Source organism: Talpa occidentalis, unplaced genomic scaffold (assembly GCF_014898055.3).
Source record: "Talpa occidentalis isolate TD23 unplaced genomic scaffold, MPIMG_talOcc4v2.1 talOcc4.10, whole genome shotgun sequence".
In the NCBI taxonomy this organism is placed as follows: Eukaryota; Metazoa; Chordata; class Mammalia; order Eulipotyphla; family Talpidae; genus Talpa; species Talpa occidentalis.
This window is the reverse complement of record NW_023600993.1, coordinates 86,457,077-86,465,218: the sequence shown is the minus strand read 5'-3', so window position 1 is coordinate 86,465,218 and position 8,142 is coordinate 86,457,077. Positions and strand designations below refer to the sequence as shown.

The following is an 8,142-nucleotide window of genomic DNA, read 5'->3' as shown; positions in this document are numbered from 1 at the left end:
GGTTGTTTCCAAAGCTTAGCTATTGTAAACAGTGCTGCTATAAACATAGGGGTGCAGGTGTTCTTGGAATTGATGTTTCTGTGTCCTTTGGGTAAACCTAGGAGTGGAATTGCTGGATCATATGGAAGCTCTATGTTTAGTAGGTCCAGAAATCTCCACACAGCTTTCCACAGTGGTTGGACTAGTTTGCACTCCCACCAACAGTGCAGAAGAGTTCCTTTTTCTCCACACCCTCGCCAACATTGTGTTGTGCTAGTTTTTTTATATGTGCCATTCTCACTGGTGTAGATGGTATCTCATGTAGTTTTTGATTTGCATTTCCCTGATGCCACGTGATGTTGAACATTTTTTCATATGCCTGTTGGCCCTTTGCATTTCCTCTTCAGAGAAAGTTCTTTTTAGCTCTTCTGCCCATTTTTTGACTGGATTATTTTCTCTTTGTTGTTTTTGAGTCTCATCCGCTCTTTGCAGATTTTTGTGAGCAGTCCTTTATCCATTAGTGTGGGTGCAAAAATGTTCTCCCAGTTGGTGGGTTTCTCTTTGTTTTGGTTATTATCTCTTTTGCTGTGCAGAAGCTCTTTAATTTGATGTAGTCCCAGCTGTTTATCTTCGCCTTCACTTCTCACTGCTTTGGGTGTTTGTGATGTGTCTGTAAAGATGTCTTTGATGTGCAAATCACGTAGTGTTTCGCCTAGTTCCTTCTATATCTTTTTATGGTTTCAGGGCTTTGTCTAGTCTTTAATCCATTTTGAGTTGATTTTTGTGTATGGTGTGAGGTAGTGGTCAAGCTTCATTCTTTTGCATGTAGCGACCCCATTTTTCCCAGCACCATTTATTGAACAAACTTTCTTTGCTCCAATGCATAGTCTTTGCTCCTTTGTCAAAGATTAGTTGACCAAAATCTGTGGGTTTATTTCTGGATTTCTATTCGATTCCATTGGTCTGTATGTCTGTTCTTGTTCCAATACCATGCAGTTTTGATGATTATGGCTTTGTAGTATAGTTTGAAGTCTGGCAGTGTGATGCCTCCATTCCCTTCTTTTTTTTTCAGGAGAGCTTTGGCTAGTCGGGTTTTTTGTGATTCCATATGAATTTCATCAATCAATAATTGTTCTATTATTTCTTTGAAGAATGACATTGAAATTTTGATTGGAATAGCATTGAATCTGTATATGCTTTTGGAAGGAGGATGGCCATTTTAATAATGTTTATTCTTCCAATCCTGAGCAGGGATGTCTCTCCATTTCTTTTTGTGTCTTCTTCTATTTCTTTTAACAGTGTTTTATAGTTTTCTTTGTATAGGTCCTTTACCTCTTTTGTTAGATTTATTCCCAAATATTTGATTTTTTTTGTTTTCAATAACAAAAGGGATGGTTTTTTTTGATTTCTTTCTTCTTCAGATTATTGTTTGTGTATAGGAAGGCTACTGACTTTTGCGTGTTGATTTTGTATCCTGCCACTTTACTGAACTGATTGATGAGTTGAATTAGCTTTTCTGTGGAGTTTTTGGGGTTCTCTCTATGTAAATATCATATCGTCTGCAAATAGTGATAGTTTGACTTCTTCTTTTCCTATTTGGATTCCTTGGATGTCTTTCTCTTGTCTTATTGCCCTGGCTAGGACTTCCAGTATTATATTGAAAAGCAGTGGTGAGAGTGGACATCCTTGTCTTGTTCCAGATCTTAATGGAATTGCTTTCAGCTTTTCACCATTGAGAATGATACTGGCTGTTGGCTTGTCATAGATGGCCTTTATGATGTTAAGGTATGTTCCTTGTATCCCTAGAATTTCAAGGGCTTTTATCATGAATGGGTGTTGCACTTTGTCGAAAGCTTTCTCAGCATCTATTGATATTATCATATGGTTTTTTTATTTCTTTTTGTTGATGTGTTGGATAACGTTGATTGATTTTCGGATGTTAAACCATCCTTGTGTCCCTGGAATGAATCCTACTTGTCGTGTTGTGAAGTTATCTTTGGATACATTGTTGGATTCTGATGGCTAAAATTTTATTGAGGATTTTTGCATCATGTTCATTAGGGGAGAATTGGCCTGTAGTTTTCCACTTTTGGTGTTGTCCTTGGTTCGGTTTTGGTATTAGTGTAATGTTGGCTTCATAGAACGTGTTTGGTATTGTCCCTTCCTTCTCAATTTTTTGGAAGAGTTTGTGAAGGATAGGCACTAATTCGTCTCTGAATGTTTGGTAGAATTCATTTGTAAATCCATCAGGTCCTGGCTTTGTTTTTTGGGAGGTTTTTGATTACCCATTTCAATTTTTCGCTAATTGTAATTGGTCTGTTTAGGTGTTTCATTTCTTCTTTCTAGCTTTGGGTGATTGTAGAGTTGTAGGAATTTGTCCATCTCCTCTAGATTGTTTAAACTTGTTTCCATATAACTGTTTCATAGTAGTTACTGCGAGATTATTCTTTGATTTCTGCTGTGTCGTTGTGATTTCTCCTCTCTTTCATTGATGATCCTGTTTATTTGTGCTTTCTCCCTTTTTTCCTTTGTGAGCCTGGCTAGGGGTTTGTCTATTTTATTGATTTTTTCAAAGAACAGCTCTTGGTTTCATTGATCTTTTGGATTGTTTTTTTAGTTTTCAATTTCATTTATTTCTGCTTTTGTTTTTATTATTCTCTTTCTTCTACTGGTTTTGGGGTTTTTTTGTTGTTCTTTTTCTAGATCTTTGAGCTTTGAGATTAGGTTGTTTCTTTGAGTTCTTTCTTGTTTCTTGATGTGAGCTTCTATTGCTATATATTTTCCTCTTATTACTGCTTTTGCTGCATCCCATACATTTAGGATATTGGTGTCCTCCTTGTTGTTCAATTCAAAAATTTTTTAATTCTTCTTTCATCTCCTCATTAGTCCAGTGGTCTTCCAGTAGTGTGTTTTTAATCTCCATGAGGTAGGAAAGTTCCTTGCCTTCTTTTTATGGTTTATTTCTAGTTTGATGCCTTCATGGTCAGAAAAGATGGTTGATATGATTTCAATCTTGGTGTATCTGTTGATGTTTGTCTTGTGCCCCAGTATGTGATCGATCCTGGAGAATGATCCGTGTGCGCTTGAGAAAAATGTGTACTCCGTTTTTTTGGGGTTTAGTGTTCTATAGATGTCTGTTAAGCCCAATTGCTCTAGGTCCTTATTTAGAGCTTTGCTTTCTTTACTTATTTTTTGTCTTGTTGATCTATCCATTGTTGATAGTGGTGTGTTGAAGTCTCCCACTACGTATGTGTTTTCTCTGATGTCTGTTTTCAGAGAGGACAACAGTTGTCTGATATATTTTGGTGCTCCTTCGTTTGGTGAGTATATGTTAATGAGTGTTATTTCTTCTTGAAGTATTGTCCCCTTGATCATAATGTAGTGACCATTGGGGTCTCTTTTTATCTTTTTGAGTTTGAAGTCTGTTTTATCTGATATAAGTATAGCTGTTCCTGCTTTCTTTTTTGGTCCATTTGCTTGTAGGATTGTTTTCCATCCTTTAACTTTGAGCCTATTTTTATCTTTTGTAGCTAAATGTGTTTCCTGGAGACAGCAAAAGGTTGGGTTTTGTTTCTTAATCCAGGCTGCAACTCTGTGTCTTTTTATTGAAGAGTTTAGTCCATTTACATTTAGAGTTAATATTGATATGTTAACATCTGTATTTGCCATTGTGTTTGTCTTTCCTTTGATTTTATTTATTTATTCTTTTAATAACCTTTTTTTTTTTTTTTTTTTTGGCCTTCTTTCATTGTTATTCGTCCCTCTGAGGTTCTGGCTTTAGGACTCCTTGTAGTATTTTTTGGAGTGGGGGTTTAGTTGCAATGAAATTCCGGAGTTTCTGTTTGTCTGGGAAAGTCCATATTCTTTCTTCAAAGAGGAAGGAGAGCTTTGCGGGATAGAGTATTCTTGGTTGGCATCTGTTTTCTTGGAGTCTGTTGACTATGTCCCTCCACTCTCTCCTTGCCCGTAGTGTTTCTTCGGAGAAGTCTGATGTCAGCCTGATTGGCTTTCCTTTGAATGTTATCTGTTTCTTCCCTCTTGCCAGCTTCATTATTTTTTCCTTGTCCTGGATTCTTGGGAGCTTTACTATTATGTGTCTTGCTGTATTTTTCCTTTCGTCGTGGAAGTTTGGTGTTCTTCTTGCTTCTTGTATATCAATTTTCAGCTCCTCCTTCACATTTGGGAAGTTCTCTTCAATTATCTCTTTGAATATTTTCTCTGTTCCTACTTCTCTCTCCTCTCCTTCTGGTATTCCTATAACTCTTATATTTCCTTTCCTCATGGAGTCAGATAGTTCCCAAAGTCTTTCTTCATTCTTTTTCCTTCGTACTTCTCTTTCCTTTTCTGTTTTGGTTCTTTTTATTTCTGTGTCTTCAAGAGTACTTATTCGTTCTTCCATTTCATCTATTCTGCTTTCATTGCTTTTCCCAGAATTCTTTAGTTCTTCCATTAATTCTTTGATCTCCTGCATTTCTTTTACTTCCCTCTTTAGGGACTCAATTTCATTCTTCTGATCGTTGATTATTTTTCCCTTATCATTGTTTTCCTTTATGACTTCTGTCAGTTTTTTAATCACGGCAATTTTAAATTCTCTTTCTGGAAGGCTCAGAAGTTCTTCCAAGTTACTGTCGTTGCCATCTGGGGGCTGGTTTTCTTTTTGTGGTGTGCTTTTTCTCTGGAGAGTTGCTAGGTTGCGTGTGGTTCTTCTCCTCCCTACTGTCTGTTTTCTAATTTGCCGTATGCGTTGGGACACTGTGTAGTTGGGACTGGCCGGCATCTTGGGTGGGCTTCTCTGCTCCCCCCTGGTTCCTCCAGGAGTCATCTGTCAGTTTCAAGCAGTCTTTACTGGAGAAAGGTCCCTGTTCTAAAATGCCGATGTGGGGACACACTCCCCTGTGCGCCTGGTTTGCCCCGGCAGTGGGTTCCTGCTCCCCCTCTGGGCTTGGACTGCAGGCCAGAGGGGGTCTGGCGTGGGCGAACTTCCCCCGCTCACCTCTGGCTCCTGAGGAAGCCTTCTGCAGGTAGTCTTTACTGAAGAAATGTCCCTATTCTATAATGGTGATGTGGGACACACTCCCTGCGCGTCCGGTCTCAGGCACACTCTTCTGCGCGCTTGGTCTGCCCCGGCTTTGGGTGCTCGCTCTCCCTGTGGGCTCAGACTACTTGTTCGGAAGGGGCCCGGCGTGGGCTAACTCCCCAGCTGGCCACTAGCTGCTTCAGGAGCCTGTGCTGGCTTCAAGTCGCTAGGTGGCGCCAGAGATCTCTCCTGGAGCCCTTGGGGAGCTGATTTTCCACCCAGTGGGACAGGGAGCAGAGCAGGGATGGTAGGGTACACCTCAACGGCTTTGGGGTGCTGTGTCTGCCTTGTGCCCCACCGTCGTGGGGAACCCACGCCCCTAATTTCGTGCCCCGGGTCTCAGTTCCAAAGCCCTCAGTTCCAGGACGCGGGCTGTAGCCCAGATCAGTGGCGCGGGAATGGCGCCTTTTGAATCCCGCTCCCCTGCCTGGGCGCCTGGTTCCTGCTCACTCCGGGAGGGCCTCCGCGCGTCTCCCCGCAAGCCTAGGTCGTCTCCCCGCAAGCCTAGGTCGCAGGCGCGGGGACCTGGGCAGCTGCAATCCGATCCGCGCAATCCGCGCCGCTTTCCCCGCGCAATCCCGCTCCGCGTCTGTTTTTCCGGCGCGCCGCTTTCCGTGCAGGCTTACCGGGCGGCCGGGGCTGTGGGCTGGTGCTGGGCTCCTCCTGGGCGGGGCTCTCTTCAATGGCGCCCGGAGCTCACCTCCGCAGCGGATCCTGCGGGGGTTCTCCACAGCTCCCGTTCACAGGGTGTGGTGGCTGCAATAGTTCCTTTCCACTCACAGTCCCGCTTGCTGCGTCCTTTGTTCTTGTTGGCAGTTTTAGTTTGTTTCCCTCCTCTCTGCCCGTCGGAGAGTGCCGCCTCTGTGGGCGGGGGAGGGGAGCAGGGTTCTGCGCTTCCCTCCCTTCTGGTCCTCTTTTATGGCCACTTTCTTCTTCGGGCAGTTTGCTGGAGTCACCCGTTTATCTTCCGTGTCCCGGTTCTCACTGGGACCTGCCGCTTTTCCTCCCTATTAACTTTTTTTAATGGGAGATCTTACTCGCAGCGTCTCCTCGCCGCCATGTTGCTCCGCCCCCCTCCTCTTTTCTAGTTTTTTGAGCTGTGAGATTAGGTTGTTTCTTTGCGTTCTTTCTTGTTTCTTGATATGAGCCTGCATAGCTATATATTTTACTCTTTTTACTGCTTTTGCTGCATCCCATACATTTAGGAAATTGGTGTCCTCCTTGTCATTCAATTCAAAGAATTTTTTAATTTCTTCTTTGATCTTCTCATTAGTCCAGTAGTCTTCCAGTAGTGTGGGTTTCAATCTCCATGAGGTAGGAGAGCTCCTTGCCTTCTTTTTATGGTTTATTTCTAATTTGATGCCTTCCTGGTCAAAGAAGATGGTTGGTATGATTTCAATCTTGGTGTATCTGTTGATGTTTGTCTTGTGTCCCAGTATGTGACTGATTCTGGAGAATGATCCATGTGCACTTGAGAAAAATGTGTACTCAATTTTTTTGGTTTTAGTGTTCTATAGATGTCTGTTAAGCCCATGAACTCTAGATCCTTATTTAGAGGTTTAGCGTCCTTACTTATTTTTTGTCTCGTTGATCTATCCATTGTTGATAGTGGTGTATTGAAGTCTCCTACTACATATATGTTTTCTTTGATGTCTGTTTTCAGAGATGATAATAGTTGTCTGATATATTTTGGTGCCCCTTCGTTTGGTGAGTATATGTTAATGAGTGTTATTTCTTCTTGAAGTATTGTCCCCTTGATCATAATGTAGTGACCATCTGGGTCTCTTTTTACCTTTTTGAGTTTGAAATCTGTTTTATCTGATTTAAGTATAGCCTTATTTTTTGGTCCATTTGCTTGTAGGATTGTTTTCCATCCTTCTACTTTCAGTCCATTTTTATCTTTTGTAGTTAAGTGACTTTCCTGGAGACAGCAAAAGGTTGGGTTTTGTTTCTTAATCCAGCCTGTGACTCTGTGTCTTTTTATTGAAGAGTTTTAGTCCGTTTACATTTAGAGTTAATATTGATATGTTAGCATTTGTATTTGCCATTGTGTTTGTCTTTTTTCTGGTTTTATTTATTTGTTTGTTTGTTTGCTTGTTTATTTATTTATTTTTGTCTTGTTTCATTCTTATTCATCCCTCTGTTGGCTTTAGGACTCCTTGTAGTAGTTTTTGGAGTGGGGGTTTAGTTGTAATGAATTTCCGGAGTTTCTGTTTGTCTGGGAAGGTCCTTATTCTTTCTTCATAGAGGAAGGAAAGCTTTGTGGGATAGAGTATTCTTGGTTGGCATTTGTTGTCTTGGAGTCTGTTGATTATGTCCCTCCACTCTCTCCTTGCCTGTAGTGTTTCTTCGGAGAAGTCTGATGTCAGCCTGATCGGTTTTCCTTTGTATGTTATCTGTTTCTTCCCTCTTGTCAGCTTCATTATTTTTTTCTTGTCTTGGATTCTTGGGAGCTTTACTATTATGTGTCTTGATGTATTTTTCCTTTCATCATGGAAGTTTGGTGTTCTTGCTTCTTGTATGTCTATTTTCAGCTCCTTCTTCATGTTTGGGAAGTTCTCTTCAATTATTTCCTTCAATATTTTCTCTGTTCCTATGTATCTCTCCTCTCCTTCTGGGATTCCTATAACTCTTATATTTCCTTTCCTCATGGAGTCAGAAATCTTTCTTCATTATTTTTCATTTGTACTTCTCTTTCCTTTTCTGTTTTGGAGAGTGGATATTGGACAATGTCTGCCACGCATTCAGAATGCTGCATTTGGGGTTGATGTCAGAAAGTGGTGGTAAAGGGAGAGAGCAGAGAAATTGAGAGTTTTTCAGAGGCTTTCTAGTCATTTCCTCCCCCCCCCCCACTTCTCTCCCTTGCATAAATATGCACTGGGCATCTGTGTGCCAGGCTTACTGTCAGGCACCAGTGATCCAGCATCTTGATGATTCCTCTCCCTTCAGTTATAATTTAATGGGAGAAACAGACAGGGAAAATGATATAAATATTTATGGGTTTTTCTAGGAAGGACTTTAACAAGGCACTATGATTGAGATACTGGGTAAAGGCTGGAAAATGATGTTACTTATTTATCTAGGGA

At 41.1% G+C, this 8,142-nt stretch overlaps 1 protein-coding gene across 1 annotated transcript in view; it reads left to right on the top strand.

The window, feature by feature from the left end:
• The window catches only part of ZNF341 (zinc finger protein 341), a 54,883-nt gene that overhangs the window by 23,763 nt on the left and 22,978 nt on the right, over positions 1-8,142 (top strand).